The following is a 16,151-nucleotide window of genomic DNA, read 5'->3' as shown; positions in this document are numbered from 1 at the left end:
AAAGGGTATTTATTTGGGGACCACTTCTATTTTCGGAGATTTATTTTAAAATTAGTGCTGTATATTAAAATAATTCGTTTCTCTCCCTTCTCAAAAGCAAGAGTTTGGCTAATTTGATTTGTCGTGAACGCGAACCTTCCATTACCCAAAACCAAAATGGCAACTTTTCCATAAGAAGAAACTTTCAAATGTCAGTAGTTTCAGCTTTTATATGCAGTAGCTCTTCTACGGGCCGAATCTTTTTCTATCCTTCCCAGTTTAGCTCCTATTGTTCATATAGACCCGGGGAGACCAGGTTTTGGCCCGGTACGCGGGCCTTAAAGGGCAATTTCGCTGCCTTTAAGGGAGGCTGAACTCTTCTGGGCAAAGCTGGTGCAGAACCTAGCTAGAACGGGAGAAGACGTGAGGAACAAACGTAAGGGGCAAGAGCTGACAAAGTTCAAGGGGGGGAGGTAGCGCGGGATTCGAAGAAATCATCAGTAATTTTCCAATTCCACCCTCGCCGTCTGGGCCCTTGCCCGCTGGGCTCCAAGGCCCGAGTTGGGGGAGGGAGGGCAGTACGGACAGAGACCAGTTCTTCTGCTCAGGGCGTGAGCGCTGCGAGGTGCGCAGCGTCGCCGACCTCCCCAACCCCCCGGGCGTTGGTGGCGGGTGACTCAGAGCTTTCCTCCCGGCGCCCGCCCGCCTCTTGCTCCGCCCCCGGAAGGAGGAGCCTCGCCCTCCTCTCCGCCCCAGTCTCCGGGGCGGGCGGGAGCCTGAGGAAGAGGAAGGGGACGAGGACAACGAGCGCCGGGGCGGAGGAGGAGGAGGTGGAGGAGGAAGAGAAGGCAGACTAACAAGATGGCCCCTGCTGCAGGAGCAGCCTCAGCAGCAGCAGGTGGGAGACCGGAGGCGGCAGCGGCAGTGGCAGCGACGGCCGTGGCCCGGCGGTCTTGGGCAGCGTCAGAGTCTACGGTGGCAGCGGCGGCGGCGGTGGCTGCCGCGGCGGTGGCGACGGCTGCGGGGACTCGGAGCTGAGAGGAGCTGTCGCTCGGACCAGCGCGGTGAGCGGGGCGGCGGGGGAGCGGGACAGCCGCGGCGGGGGCCTCGGTCCGGAACAATAGGTAGTCGCGGGCGGGGAAGGGACTCCCTTGGTCAGCTTTTGCTTCTCCGGGTCAGCGGCTTCCGCCCAGCCCAGGCCCCCGTAGGGGCGCCACTGGCGGCCGAGGGGCTTGTCAGTGGCCGGCGTCCTTTAGGCCTCAGGCCTCGGCGTGCCTCCGGGAGGGCCTGCCCGGCTAGGCCGTGGTGAGGTGCGGGCGCCGCCCTGGCCTTGAGGAGGGCGAGGAAGGCTTCGGCAGGCGAGGGGCCGAAAGGCTGCGCCGCTCCCCGGCTCTCCCAGGGCCTCGGCCGGTACCTGGGTGCGCACAGGAAATGCTTTTTAGACCCCCAGCCAGTGGGGGAGGGTGACTGCGTCTGTAAACAGGCGCCGCCTCCGCCTCTCTCCACCTTTGGGCTGCGCCCTCCGCCAGCGCCTTCAGCGCTCCCCTTCCTCTGCCAAGTGTTTTGCGTTGTCCGTTTCTCTGGAGCTCCTGGAGATCGAGCCTCAGAGTCGTCTTGCTCCCTGCTGTCGGTCGGGAAATTGTGTGTGCAGGTGTCTTTTTACAAAAATTTAAATGGAGCAACAGAAATACAAAGTAAAATGTGACTTTCAATAAGGGATGGAGAGGACTGGGGTAGGAAGGAACGGCCCTCTTAACACCTCTAAGTACCACTTCTCGCTCAACATCGTTTGTGGCCACGTTCCCGGTGAGAGTCAGTGGAACAAGGGCTCTTTTGGAGCAGTAATACAACTGTTGACATCCAGAATCCTGGAAACAAAGCCATTCACTGGCCACGGAAAGAAAAACTGTAACTTTTGAATGAAACATTTTCTTCATACGAGCCTTTTAAAATTATTAATATGCAGCATAAACAACAACCTTAACTAATAAAATGGACCTAATGAAGCCCTTCTTCAGGAAACGTAAATGGTTCATCGCCGGGCGTAGAATTTCTAGTACTCTGTCTCAGTCTTCCAATTATACTTTTCAGTAATTTGTCCAAAAATTATTCAACATCAACCTTTTCCTTTGAAATTTTGATTTCTAATGCATATCTTTCAAGATTTCAAAACTTTATTATAATTTTTTAAAAAACTAGAAGCAACCGTAGTTCTGAGTATTTAGTGTTTTCGAGAGATAAGCGTTCATTATATTTGCCATTTTTATATGGTAGTGGTGATTGAAACTTCCAATAGTTTACTATTTCTCCAAAACTTAATTTTTCAGGGCATCTACCGCATTCAGTTCCAGGTGAGGGGGGATGGGTGGTAAAGATTCAAGCTATTTCTATTTCAGTTTCTGTTAAAATTGCTTGGATGCATCAAAGAAGATTGTTTCCACTATTTAACATTTAAATTGAGTGGTCCACCTGAGGGACTTAGATCATGTTCTTAAAAGGAATGTTGACCTGTGCAAAGAAGATGCCAGTTGATATAGTCATCTATTTTTAGAGTAAATTTCGAATTTGAATTGATCCATGTTTGTCACAAAAATATTTTCAGCTTGTCTAAAGTTTAATGAGCAGTTCTAGTTTAGTTTCCTGGCATATGCCTTCCACAAGAATTTAGGGTAAATAGACTTAACAATTGAATAAACATTGAGGCTGAACTATTTTATTGTTTAGAATTTTGAAGTATGGTGAATGCATATCAAGAATGACTTTCATTTTATGTGTAAAATAATGTGGGTATTTTTTTTTTGAGTGGTGGGGAAAAAACAATTTTCACATGACTCCTACTAATATTAACTTTTGGAGAATAAGTGTTTCTGAAAGGACACTTTTTTTTTTTAAGTGCTCAAGTCTGATTTATTTTGTTTTTCTCTGTTAGAGAAGTGTGGGTTTTCAGGACAATCATGCATAAAATACTGGATTCCTGTATACCATCACACCACCAATACCTTGTCTTGGTATGGAACCTTTGTTGCAATTGATGATAGCACATTTTTATAATTGTACTATTAATTAAAATCTGGTTTAATTTAGGATTCACTGTGTGGTGTAGTTCCATGGGTTAAAAGAAATTTTATTTTTCTGCTATATATACAATCTAACAGTTCCTCTTTTAATCATATTCAGATATATTTCAGTTCTGTTAAGGGCATTTACAATGTTGAGCTACCATCGTGAGATTTATTTTTTTCATGCAAGTTTGTTAGGTCAGTACAGAGTCCATGTAAAGTCTATTATAATGATATTTAAATTTATCTGTTAGAACAATTATAGTAACTTAAGAGTTTGTACATTGTCAGTGGTTTTGTGTGCTTTGTTATGGGGGAAAAATGTCATGTTGTAGCAAGGACTAATTTACCTAATATTTAATACGATTTTTCTGAAAATAAAGATTTTTAAGTGTTAAGCTTTTGTGTTTGAAATTGGATACTGACCCAACAATTTATGAGCTGAGTCTGAGTCTATGTTTCTGTTTAATATTGAAAAATCTCTTAGAGAAGTCTACCTTTATTTATGTTGTGTCAAAATTATTTTAAGATGTGATCCTTCAATTGTCATATCTTCTGTGTATTCTGATTATTTCAGTTAAGATTTTTCTCAAGTAATATTTGTGATGTCCCTTCTAAGAAGGTTTGAGACCATGGCTTAAGAATCAGATTTGCTTTTTCTTGGTAATATTAAAAGTTAATATATGTTTGATTTATTTGAAGATTTTGGATAGGGGATTTTGCACATAATAAAAAATTATAATTTGACAACACATATTTGTTGAGTGAACAAGAGGATTATTTTATTTAATCCTCTTAGTTATGCTGTAATATCTGGGGGTATTTTCCTCGTTTACATATGAAGAAGCTGAGCTTAAGAGAAGCTAAGTAACTACCAAAAGGACATAGAATTAATAGGTAAAAGAGCTTACTCAAACCTATGTCTTGTGACACAAATTAGATGCATTACTACAGCCAGCGTGTCTCAAGGTTAAACTTTGAAGCACTTCCTATGTTGACAGAATGCTTGTTTTGACGGTAAACTACATTTTGTGATACTGTACTTGTCTTTACCCTCATATTCTTTTTATTATCATTATTCATATCATATCCTGCCAAATATTCACTTATAAATTTGAGAAAGTATTTATTCATGTACATCACAAAAGAAATACTTTTAGTAGATCCGAAATGCTGTAAACTCATTCCATTTAACTGGATAGATTTGTAATATTGCTGCATTTGTTTCATGGTTTAAATTTGTTATACTTAAACTATCAGTTATTAAATTGTTTTGAAATACTTTATGAAAATTAAAAAATGATATTAGAAACATTCAGTGGTGTAAAGTTGTGTAGCTAACATTTGAAATTCTTCATTTATAAATATATATTTTTTCTTTCAGCTATAGATTGTTTAGAATTCTGTAGCATTTTTCATCCCCAGATCTTAGGGCTTAAAATGTAGTTTGATGAATTCTAGTCAGTCTGCTCTTTGTATATATTCTGAAAGTGTCTGGCATCAAACACAGTGAAGAATAAACTGGTAAATGAACCCTGTTTAGTGGAGACCTTGGAGCAGGATGTTGCTTTGCACAGGGAATTCTGGTTTAGCTTTGGTGCTGTTCATACTTAGGAGTTCAGGTATTCTTCAGGGTTGTGGTGAGATTTAAATTTTCAAATTGGACTGTATCAAATCAGTCACAGTTGATTTCAGAATCAGCCTGTTTACTGTAACAGGATTCTTTAATATCTTCACTTTTGTTTAATCCTGGAGTTTATTTAGGCTTGATTTGGACTAGCCCTGGAGGTTACAGTATAACATTATTTCTTTTCTTTTTTTTCTTTTTTTTTTTAAATTTCTCTTCCTTGCCCTGCCCCCCCCTCGTTGTCTGCTCTCTGTGTCCATTTGCTGAGTGTTCTTTTGTGTCTGCTTGTGTCAGTGGCACCCGAAATCTTTGTCTCATTTTTGTTGCGTCATCTTGCTGCGTCAGCTCTCCGTGTGTGTGTGTGTGTGTGTGTGTGTGTGTGTGTGGTGCCACTCCTGGGCAGGCTGTACTTTCTTCATGCAGGGCAGCTCTCCTTACAGGGTGCACTCCTTGCGTGTGGGGCTCCCCTACGTGGGGACACCCCTGCATGGCAGGGCACTTCTTGTGCACATCAGCACTTAGCATGGGTCAGGAGGCCCTGGGTTTGAACCTTGGACCTCCCATGTAGTAGGTGGGACGCCCTATCTCTTGGGCCATATCCGCTTCCCTAACATTATTTCTTTTTTTTTTTTTTTAAAGATTTATTTATTTATTTATTTAATTCCCCTCCCCTCCCCCGGTTGTCTGTTTTCTGTGTCTTTTTGTTGCGTCTGTCCGCTTCTGTTGTCAGCAGCTGGGGAAGTGTGGGCGGCACCATTCCTGGGCAGGCTGCACTTTTTTTTTCTTTCGCGCTGGGCGGCTCTCCTTATGGGTGCACTCCTTGCGCGTGGGGCTCCCTTACGCGGGGGACACCCCTGTGTGGCACGGCACGGCACTACTTTGCGAGCATCAGCGCTGCACATGGACCAGCTCCACACGCGTCAAGGAGGCCCGGGGTTTGAACCGCGGACCTCCCATGTGGTAGACGGACCTCCCATGTGGTAGACAGACGCCCTAACCACTGGGCCAAAGTCCGTTTCCCCCTAACATTATTTCTTAAGACAGACTCTTTATGTTTTAAAATGTGAAGTTTACTAATCTGAAGTAATGTTGCCCAGTGTCCCCAAAACAGTTAGCTTTAGTATTTATTTATATTCATTATTGGTCAAACTTGTGCCTGTTTACTTCTTGTATAATATTCTTGCTTACATCTTATGTAATGTTAGGCACTTCTTAGAATTTCACAATGCTTTTCTGATTGGTTCAGGTTTGGGGAAGTCTAGTAAAATTTGAAGTCACAGAAATAGAAGCCTGGAGATGGATTGTGCCTTCTTTTTACAGTTCATCTGACCATTTGGAATCATGTTTTTGTCCTAGAGAAATGTTTTAAGGCCCATTTATATTTTTCTTAGACATTACTTACAAATGTAAGCCAGAACAATATTCTTTTGATGTTTGTCAAGCATTTTAGCAATGTTTTAAACCGATATCAGTTTACTCTTTACTGATTATTTCTGTGCATATAGTAATAATTGAACGTGTAATACATTTTATCTGAAAAGCTCCAAGAGCTAAGTAATAGCATTTGAAGTATTCTAAAGGGATCAGTTTTACTTACATATCTTAACATGAAATTATTTTGACCCAAGATTAAGGAAGAGTGCTATGGACAATTAGATTGTAGCAAAAACATTAGATTGTGAGAATCAACTAAACTTTAATGTTCTATATATAAATGTGAGCTATTAATACTGTGTTGTCTAGAACTTGTTTATCTTTCAGATTTTCTTAATGAATAGAAGAAACTTGTAATATTAACCAACTTATTTATTTCTTTGAGGTTACACTGAAAAATGATTGCTAGAATTAAATTTGAAATTTTTGATCTGATGAATCCAACTTTATAACTTTTTTACCCAATTAATCTTTGAACATATTTAGAGTTATAATTTGCCTGTTTTTAATTTCTAGAAGAGAGTTACTCAGAAACCTTGCTCTTAACCCTATACCTCCTCCAAAAGCAAGGACGTTGTTACAGAGCCGTTAGTTTGCCGCTTTTTTTTTTTTTTTTTTTTTTTGGATTGATTTTAGTTGACTGACGGGGAGGTAAAATATATGTTCTTTCTTCCTTGGTAAAAAAAAATCCCCCCCTTTCTTTCTTGAATAAAAAGTCATTTCTGATGAGAAGCAAAAAATAAATTTTATGTTAGTAAGGATTTGCAATAGGTTTAAAAATCAGTACGTAACAAATCAAAACTACAATGATATTTCATACCCACTAGAATGTTTACTATTGAAAAAACAGGAAATAATAACTGTGGGAAAGAATGTGGAAAAATAGGAACACTAATTTATTGTTAGTGGGAAAATGAAGTGGTGCAACTGCTATGGAAAACAATTTGGTGATTCTTCAGAAAATTAAACATAGACTTGCTTTATGACCCAGCAATCCTGTTTCTAGGTATATCCCCAAAAGATCTGAAAGCAACTGAACAGGTATTTGTATGTACTCCATAGTTCATAGCAGCATTATTCACAATTGCCAAAGGATGGAAGCAACTCAAGTCTCCATCAACAGAGGAATGGATAAACAAATTGTGTGTATATATAATGGAATATTATTAGTCATGAAAAGGAATGAAGGTCTGATACATGGGACAACATGGATGAATCTTGAAGACATCATGTTGTCTGAGTCAAAAACTAGAGACAAGTTACCATGGGCTGGGGTGGAAGTAGAGAATGGGAGTTAATGATTAATTGTTACAGAATTTCTCTTTGGGTTGATGGAAAAGTTTTGGTAATGAATGGTGGTGACGGTAGCACATCATCATTAAAGTAAGTAACCCCTGAATTGTATGTTTGAGTGTAGTTAAAGGAGGGGGAAGATTTAGGTTACATATATGTTACTAGAATACAATTTATTAAGTAACAACATGGGACTGTATAATAGATACAGTGAACTCTAAATTATGGATATTTTTATAATATTTTAAAAATTGTAAGAAAGGTACCACACTAATACAAAATGTTACTCATAGGGAAACTTGTATATGTGAGGGGAATTATGTGGCAACTGCATATTTTCTGCATGATTTTTCTACAACTTTTATAAAAAGAAAAATCAGTATATAGGATCTAAGTGGGGAAGAATTTGAATTTTATACTAATTCTTCCTTATTTTTAGGGAAGATTTATTTAATCCAAAAATTTTGTTATAAGACCAAATTGAAATTAAAAACTAATAAAAGAAAGAATTATGCAAAAATATTTAGAACCCAGTACAATAAGTGTCGTATTTTTAATAGTGATATTTTTCAGGAAAATATATATTGACTCTTTGTAAATATTCATATTTCTGTATTTTTATATATGCCTCATTAATTAAATTTTTTAAAATTTTCTCATTAATTTTTTGTTGTTTTATTTTTTTAGGAGGTACCAGGGATTGAACCCAGGACCTGTGTATGGGAAACAGGTGTTCAACCACTGAGTTAAACCTGCTCAGTCAAGTTAATTAAAACTTATACATGCATTAAGCATCCATAGTTCTTCTCAGCCCTCCTCTTATCTCCTTATAACCTATACTCTAGGTTTTAATTCCATGTGTTTGTTATTTGTGTTTAGTTCATATTAATGAGATCATGCAGTATTTGTCCTTTTGTGTTCGGCTTACTTCGCTTAGTATAATGTCTTCAAGACTTATCCATGTTATCACATATGTCCCAATTTCATTTCTTCTTATTGCAGCATAGTATTTCCATTGTACGTATATACACATTTTGTTTATCCATTCATTGGTGGATGGACACTTGGGTTGTTGCCATCTTTTGACAATTGTGAACAATGACGCTCTGAACATTGGTGTGCAGATGTCTGTTTGTGTCATAGTTTTTAGTTCTTCTGGATATATCCTTAGTAGAGGAATTGCTGGATCATGTGGCAGTTCTATATTTAGCTTCCTGAGGAACCACCAAACTTGCCTGCCACAGAGGCTGTACCATTTTACACTCCCACCAACAGTGAAGGAGTGTTCCTGTTTCTCCACATCCTCTCCAGCACTTATTGCTGTCTGTTTTTCTAATAATAGCCATTTTATGTGGTGTTAGATGATATCTCATTGTTGTTTTAATTTGCATTTCCCTAGTAGCTAGTGATATGGAACATTTTTTCATGTGCTTTTTGGCCATTTGTATTTCCTCTTTAGAGAAATGTCTATTTAAATCTTTTGCCCATTTTTTAATTGAATTGCTTACTCTTTTATTGTTGAGTTGTATGATCTCTTTATATAGAATGGAAATCAAACCCTTATCAGATAAGTGGTTTCCAAATATTTTCTCTCAATGGGCTGCCTTTTCATCCTCGATGAAGTCCTTTGAATCACAGAAATGTTTTAAGTTTGAGGAGGTCCCATTTATCCATGTTTTCTTTTGTTTGTGCTTTTGGTGTAAGGTTTAAGAATCCACCACCTACCACCAGATCTTGAAGATATTTCCCTACATTTTCTTGAAGGAGCTTTATTGTGCTTCCTTTTATATTTAGATCTTTGATCCTCACTTATTTTTGATAGTAACATTTACTGGAAAACTAGTGTACAAAGTTAATAAATTTAATCATAAAAGTAACATCTTTACATAAGGTGATGTTTAAATTAGGTGAAGCTTGAAAATATAGTTTAGAGGAAGACTTGAGCGGGAAACAGGATCATTGATCATTAGATTCTTAGCTTTATTATAGAACAGCATTTCATCTGTCTAGTGCCCAGTTTAGAATAAAAAAGTAGGCAGGAAGATCTTTAATTGTCACAAAATTAACCTAATCATCTGCACTAAGGCATTGGTTTAGAAGCACCTTTGCTTTGTACTTAATTCTAAAAAGTTCGATTATATAGTTTCTAATCCCACAGCAGATTGGAAATTGCAAATTAGATGAGGTGGGAATAGAAACACTTCAGGTAAGATAGATATCAAGGGAGGTAATAGGAGGAAAAAAAAGCATATTTGCTAGGGGTCACTTAATATGGGACAGTATCGTCATTAGACACCTGAGTATATCATTAATTATGTTGTGTTATTACAGTTGAGCAGAGTATACTTGACCATAGACCTTGGAGTCAGATGTAACTTAGTTTCTTAGCTTTCATGACTTACGCATATGATTCCTCATCTATAAAAACAAATGGTTATGCCTTCCTCTAAAGATTGTTTTGAAATTTACATGAGATAGCATATATGAAAATCTTTTAGTATATAGTGCCTGGCACCCAGTATCTATTCGATAAATGTTAGTTCCTTCCTTTAATTCTATTTAACACAAATCACTTGAGAAAGATATCCATTTAGAATATTTGGAAAAGTTCTGTAAAATCTTAATATTCAAGCTACATATAAAATGTTAGAAAACTTAGAATTTACTGAATGTGTACTTTTGATAGTGGAGGTCATAAAATATAATTCTTTGTATTACCATTGTTATTTTCTTTCCCCTCAGTATCTCATTAATATAGATGTTTGCTGTTCAGTACCATGTGCCTATTTGATATTTAATTAATTAAAAGGAAATAAAATTTAAAATTGAGTTCCTCAGTCACACCAGCCACATTGCAAGGGCTCAGTAGCCACATATGGCTAGTGGCAACCAGGTTGACAGTGACTGTAGAATGTTTTTATCTCAGGAAGATCTGTTGGAGAGTGCTATTCCTCCAAGGTCCAGTTATCCATTTATATTCACTCTCATCGAGAATTTATCTGTCTACATGGCCTCAGTTCATCCTCAACCTTCCATTTCCACTGCTTTCCCTATCCTGTTCTGTTGCTTATGTTATCAGCACCCTAACCTGTACATAATTTGAAGTCCTTTATTCCCCTCAAAGAACCAACCTTTCCAATTGTTTCCTATTATAGTATGGTTTCCTAGGTTTCCATTAGGGCTTGTCTCTCTCAGTTCTTCTGTGTCCTTTAAATCTAGAGTCATCTTTTTCTTATTTTTCTCTAAAACTTGAATATCGAAAGTGTGCACATGTCAGAGCTAATAAATAACAGAATTGGGATTAGAATCTAGATCTCCTTATTCTAGTTCTCTTGGAATCTCCACTAGTAGACCTGTTTAACTTATAAGTTACAATCTTTTTTTTTTTAAAGGTTTATTTATTTTTACCCTCCCCGCCCCCCCATTGTTTGTACTTGCTGTCTCTTCTCTATGTCTGTTCATTGTGTACTCTCTATGCCTGTTCGTCTTCTTTTTTGGGAGGCACCAGGAACTAAACCCAGGACTTCCCACATTGGGAGGGAGGCGCCCAATTGCCTGAGCCATCTCTATTCTCCACTTGTTGTGTCTCTCATTGTGTTTCCTTGTTGTGTCTCCTCGGTGCGTCATCTTGTTGAGTCATCTTGCCGTGCCAGCCTGTTGTGTCAGCTTGCTGTCTTGCTTGTCTTCTTTTAGGAGGCACTGGAACCTCAACCCAGGACCTCTCTTCCCCACCCCCAGTATGGTAAGTGGGTGCCCAACTGCTTGAGCCATATCTGCTTCCCTACAATCACTGTTGAAAAGGTGACTGGGGACTACTCTTTGAATAAAATGTAGCTATAGCTACAGATTTAATTAATAATGATGTACTACTTATTATTTTCATTCCTTAAATGAAATCAGAGAAGAGGACATATATCCTCTAACCCATTTCTTTGTAATTCAGTTATGATGGGAAAATAATACTATTAAATATATATATTTTAAAAGATTTATTTATTTCTCTCCCCTCCCTCCACCCTAGTTGTTTGTTCTCTGTGTCTGTTTGCTGCATCGTCTTCTTTGTCTGCTTCTGTTGTTGCCAGTGGCATGGGAATCTGTGTTTCTTTTTGTTGCGTCATCTTGTTGTGTCAGCTCTCCGTGTGGGTGGTGCCATTCTTGAGCAGGCTGCACTCTCTTTCACGCTGGGTGGCTCTCCTTACAGGGGGCACTTCTTGTTTGTGGGGCTCCCCTAAGCGGGGACACCCCTGCTTGGCAGGGCACTCTGCGCGCATCAATACTGCGCATGGGCCAGCTCCACATGGGTCAAGGAAGCCCAGGGTTTGAACCGCAGACCTCCCATGTGGTAGATGGATGCCCTAACCACTGGGCCAAGTCCATTTGCCCTATTAAATATTTAATTCTCTTTGGGGAACTGATGAATCTTTCATTTAACATTCTTGTTTTTTGTGAAGTCTGACATGTAAGTTGTTAAAATCAAGCCATGCCCCCCCCCAAAAGATTTGTGTAACTGAAAACAGCTATCCATTTTCCTCCCTTCTCTTTCATCCAAGCCTCATCCAAATCCAGAGGTAGCCACTTTTCACTGTTGTGGCTTTTTCTTCTTGAAATACTGTATTTTAAAGTTTCTTTTTTATTTTATTTTATAGTATCTATGTCATGATAATATTGCAACATCCACTATTTCATTTTGCAGGTTGTTTTTCATAAGGTGTTTCAGTGTGGAACTTGGATTAATTTATGCTTTTTTATTCTTAAAAAAATAAATGACATCGTTGGAAGATTACTGGTAGAGTAGGAAGCTTCAGAAGTCAGTCCTTCCCCCCAAACAAAATATTAAACAGGCAGGAACTGTCTGAATCAACTATTTGGAAACTTCAGAGTCCAGTGGAACACTGTATGGCACACAGCAGTGGGGTCCAGCCCCTGGCCTGGCTTGCTGGTGCCAGAGAGGGACAAAAAAATGCATTTCCCCAAGATGGGGGGAGGAAGGGAGGACAGGCTAGTCAGCGATCACTGCTTTTGATTAGAGCCCCTCCCCCTCCCCCACCAAGACAAAGTTCTAGATAAAAGCAGCTAAGGAAGACTACTTAAAGGCAGTACACTTACTCAGAGCTGCACTGTTGAAGTGTTGCTTTTGTTGGGCAGGTATTGAGTCAAGAGCAGAGCTTAGGGGAATCCTGGAAGAAATTCCTGTTGCCCTTCCTGGCCTTAAGTGGAATTTTTGTTTATAATGAAGCATTGCAAATGCATGGACATCATTGAGATAAGATAAAAACTCACCAGATTCAAATGTTCATGTAATCCTGTATTTCAAAATTTTGGTTTTATCTCCATTATTTTTTAATGTAAATTTTAGAAAATAAAAATGGAGAAAAATAATATCTTTAAAGAAAATTTTCTGTAATATATTTTAATGGGTGATTTATCTGTTGTAGAATCTTGCCTTGCTCAGTCCAACAGAATTTGTGCTATTTTAACAAATGTAGTATTTTGATCACAGTTGGTAAGTTTGTAATATTTAAAATCTATGTGTGGTGCATTTTGGATAACAAAAATTAATTTCTATTACTAATAAGAAATGATTGGACAGATGTTTGTAAGGTTCATTGATGACATCATATTGAATGTAATAAGTCAGACACAAAAGGAAAAATATTGTATGATTTCACTTGTATGAAAAGATTAGCATATGCAGATTAATAGAAACAGAAAAGTAGATTAGAAGTTATTGGGCTTGGGAGGAGTTGGGGGAGAGTCAATGCTTACTGGGTATGGAGTTTCTGTTTGGAGTGATGAGTAAGTTTTGATGATGGTGACTGTAACAAAACATTGTGATAAAATTAATACCACTTGAAAGTGGCTAAAATGGGAAATTTTATGTTATGTATGTTACCACAATTTAAAAAAATACAAGAATTGGTTGGTAAGAGTGAATAGAGCTTAACTGAACATGAGTGGTATCCAAAAATCTCTCTCTGGCACCAGATTACATTTGGGATTCTGTTCAGACTACACTTTGATCTGTAAAACTCAAAATGGTTACCCCATGATCTTGTATCTTAGTAAACTCATCATGTTAATTTCCAGATCTTGAAAAATGGAGAACCTTCTTTGCCTTTTTTTTTTTGTTTGTTTTAGGTAAACTATACCTCAGTGCTTAGTCTTTTGCTAAAGTAATGTACTGTGTTACTTTTTAGGGCAGAGAGGGAAAAGATTTGGGGAGTATATAAAAATAGTTGCAGGTTATTAAGTAAAAACAAGTATAACTTGCTAAAGATGACTAATGTGATGATAGTAAGGAAAGTTCAGTCTTTAGATTGTAGTCAGAAGGACTGACAACATGTTCTGGCACATTGACATGGAGAATTCTTGCATGGAAAACAACATAAGTTTTGGAAAGTAATTTAAAGATTTAGGTACATTTAAATTTAGCCCAAGTGGTACTTATTTGTCAGAACAGGTTTGTTCATGCTATGCTTTGCAAATGTACCATTTTGGTATATTTGATTGCTTCTTTTACTTACTGATATTAATGCTGTAGGATAGAGGAACTAAATTTAGGCATGTTATACTTATGAAGATACTTCAATATTTTGAGGACCTTAAAAAAAAGAGATGGATTCACTCTATGAAAAGATTATCATTCCATTGAGAGAACCCTTCAAATTGTATAAATGTTAATTTTTTAAAAAGTTATATTTCTTTATTAACCACACCCCCCCCCCCCCATGGTTCTCTCCTGTGTCTGCTCATTGTTTCATCGCCTTCTCCAGGAGGCACTGGGAACCGAACCCAGGACCTCCCATATGAGAGGCTAGTGCCACATGGCCTGAGCCACTTCTGGTCCCCACAGACTGCAGTATCTACTGTCTTGTGGCACCTGCTCGTTGCTTGCAGTGGGGGCTGTGTCTACTTGTCTTCTTTTAGGAGGCACTGGGATGCGGTAGGTGGGCACCCAACTGGTTGACCCACATCTACTTCCCTAAATGTTAATTTTTATGTCTTAATTATATAAACAATTATCAGACGTCTATAATTGATAACAAAACACCCAAAAACTTATGGCTTAAAATGATGACTGTTTCATTTGTTCACAAGTCTGTGAGTCAGCGATTTGGCTGTGATTTGCAGGTGGTTCTTCTGTAAATCTCCCTTGAGGCTGCTCAAGCATTCAGTCATGTGGTAGCTCAAATTGGAACTGGTTCTTCTCTGAGGTGGAACAGCCTTTCTCTGTTTTACGTGGTCTCATCCTCCCAGCAGGCGAGTTTAAGCTTCCTCACATAGTGGTATCGCTTTCCAAGAGAATGAGAGCAAAAGATGTAAGGTTTCTTAAAGCCTAGACTCAAAATTTGACTGTTCAAAGCAAGTCACAAGGCCACCCGAATTCAAGGGCTGGGGAAATGGGCTCCATCTTTTGATGGGAAGAGCCGCAAAGTCAAATTACAGAAAGGCATACCTGCAGAGATGGGAGGAGTTGTGGCTGTTTTGCAGGCTATCACTACAAATTTTTAAGAAACTTAAGGAGAAAGTCTGAAATAGTGGATAGTAGAGGGTGCGGTGGGGTGGAGTGGAGTGTGGGTTTAAATCTCAGTTGTATTAATTGACTGTGGGGCCTTGAGAACATTGCTTAAGTTTCCTGAGCCTTGATTTTCTCAAGAACACAATACTTTGCAAGGTTATTATAAGAATTAAATGTGATAATGTGCTTCAAATTTTTAGAATATTTTGACCCATAGTGAATTCTGTTATTATTTTAGAACTCATCATTCCTTTAAGTCTCCATTTGTTGTATTGCTCACTTATTAGCTGAACCGTTGATAATCACCTTCAAAGATAGGAATGCCAGTGTAGCTCATTGATAAGTAGTGTCTCCAAAACTCTCTAAAAGTAGTTAAAGAAAATTTGAGGGTTTTTTCTTCTGTGTTCATCAGCTTTAAAATATTAAGACTTATTTGCTCATACTATAAGTTTTTTGCTTAAAATAAACGAACAAAAACCTAGATTTTGTATTTGAGTAAAAAAATCCTTGAGGAATCCCTTTCCCCTTTGCGCAGTACAAATATTTGTATGTGCATGTATTTTCTGATTTTATAACAAAAACATGTTCATTTTAAAAAGGAACAGTCAAGATTTTATTTTAATTGCACTTACACCTTCTAAACTGGTTAATATTAAATTGCTGGACTATAAGAATACTTGGATTTTGAAGCCTTAGCTGTATTTTGTTTGTGAGTTTCTGTTTTGTAATGGGGGTAGAGGATAATTTAAAACTCATATACATTGCTTAAATAAATGTTGAAGTGAGAGTTTACATTTTGGCCACAGAGAGGTTGTCATCCTCTTGCTGAGAACTCTGAGAGGAGAAGATATTGAAGGATAAAGGGTGAAGGGATTTTCTGGGGAATCTTGTACCATCATTGCATTGAGGAATGGTATATTGGTACAATGGAAATAAACAAGATTTTTAGTTAAAATTTGTCTTTTCTTTCCAACTATCAAATAATAAAGTAACAACTCAAAACCAAAACATTTGCAGTAATGAGGAAAATGAGTCATTTTTAGTAATGTGACAAAACAAAGCAAATATAGAGTTATATAGCCTAGGTGGACTAAAAATAAAGAAGTACAAAGGAGGGAAAGAAGTAAAATAGATTTAAATTTTTTAAATTACTTTTTATTTTTATTTTCTTTTAAATTTTAATTTTAATTAAAATATTTAGGGTAGAATGAAGGGTCCAGGGAAACCTGAGGAAACCCAA

The 16,151-nt window shown here is 38.2% G+C and overlaps 1 protein-coding gene across 3 annotated transcripts in view; it reads left to right on the top strand.

Annotated features, from left to right (window-relative positions):
* Positions 1 to 599: 599 nt before the first annotated feature.
* The window catches only part of RC3H1 (ring finger and CCCH-type domains 1), an 88,082-nt gene continuing 72,530 nt past the window's right edge, over positions 600 to 16,151 (top strand). For all 3 annotated transcript variants that reach the window (XM_058310152.2, XM_004484763.4, XM_004484762.4), the window contains exon 1: positions 600 to 1,043. The gene's annotated coding sequence lies outside the window, so the exon portion shown is untranslated. The remainder of the gene's footprint in view (positions 1,044 to 16,151) is intronic.

Source organism: Dasypus novemcinctus, chromosome 13 (assembly GCF_030445035.2).
Source record: "Dasypus novemcinctus isolate mDasNov1 chromosome 13, mDasNov1.1.hap2, whole genome shotgun sequence".
Taxonomy (NCBI): Eukaryota; Metazoa; Chordata; class Mammalia; order Cingulata; family Dasypodidae; genus Dasypus; species Dasypus novemcinctus.
This window is presented reverse-complemented; position numbering and strand designations above follow the sequence as displayed.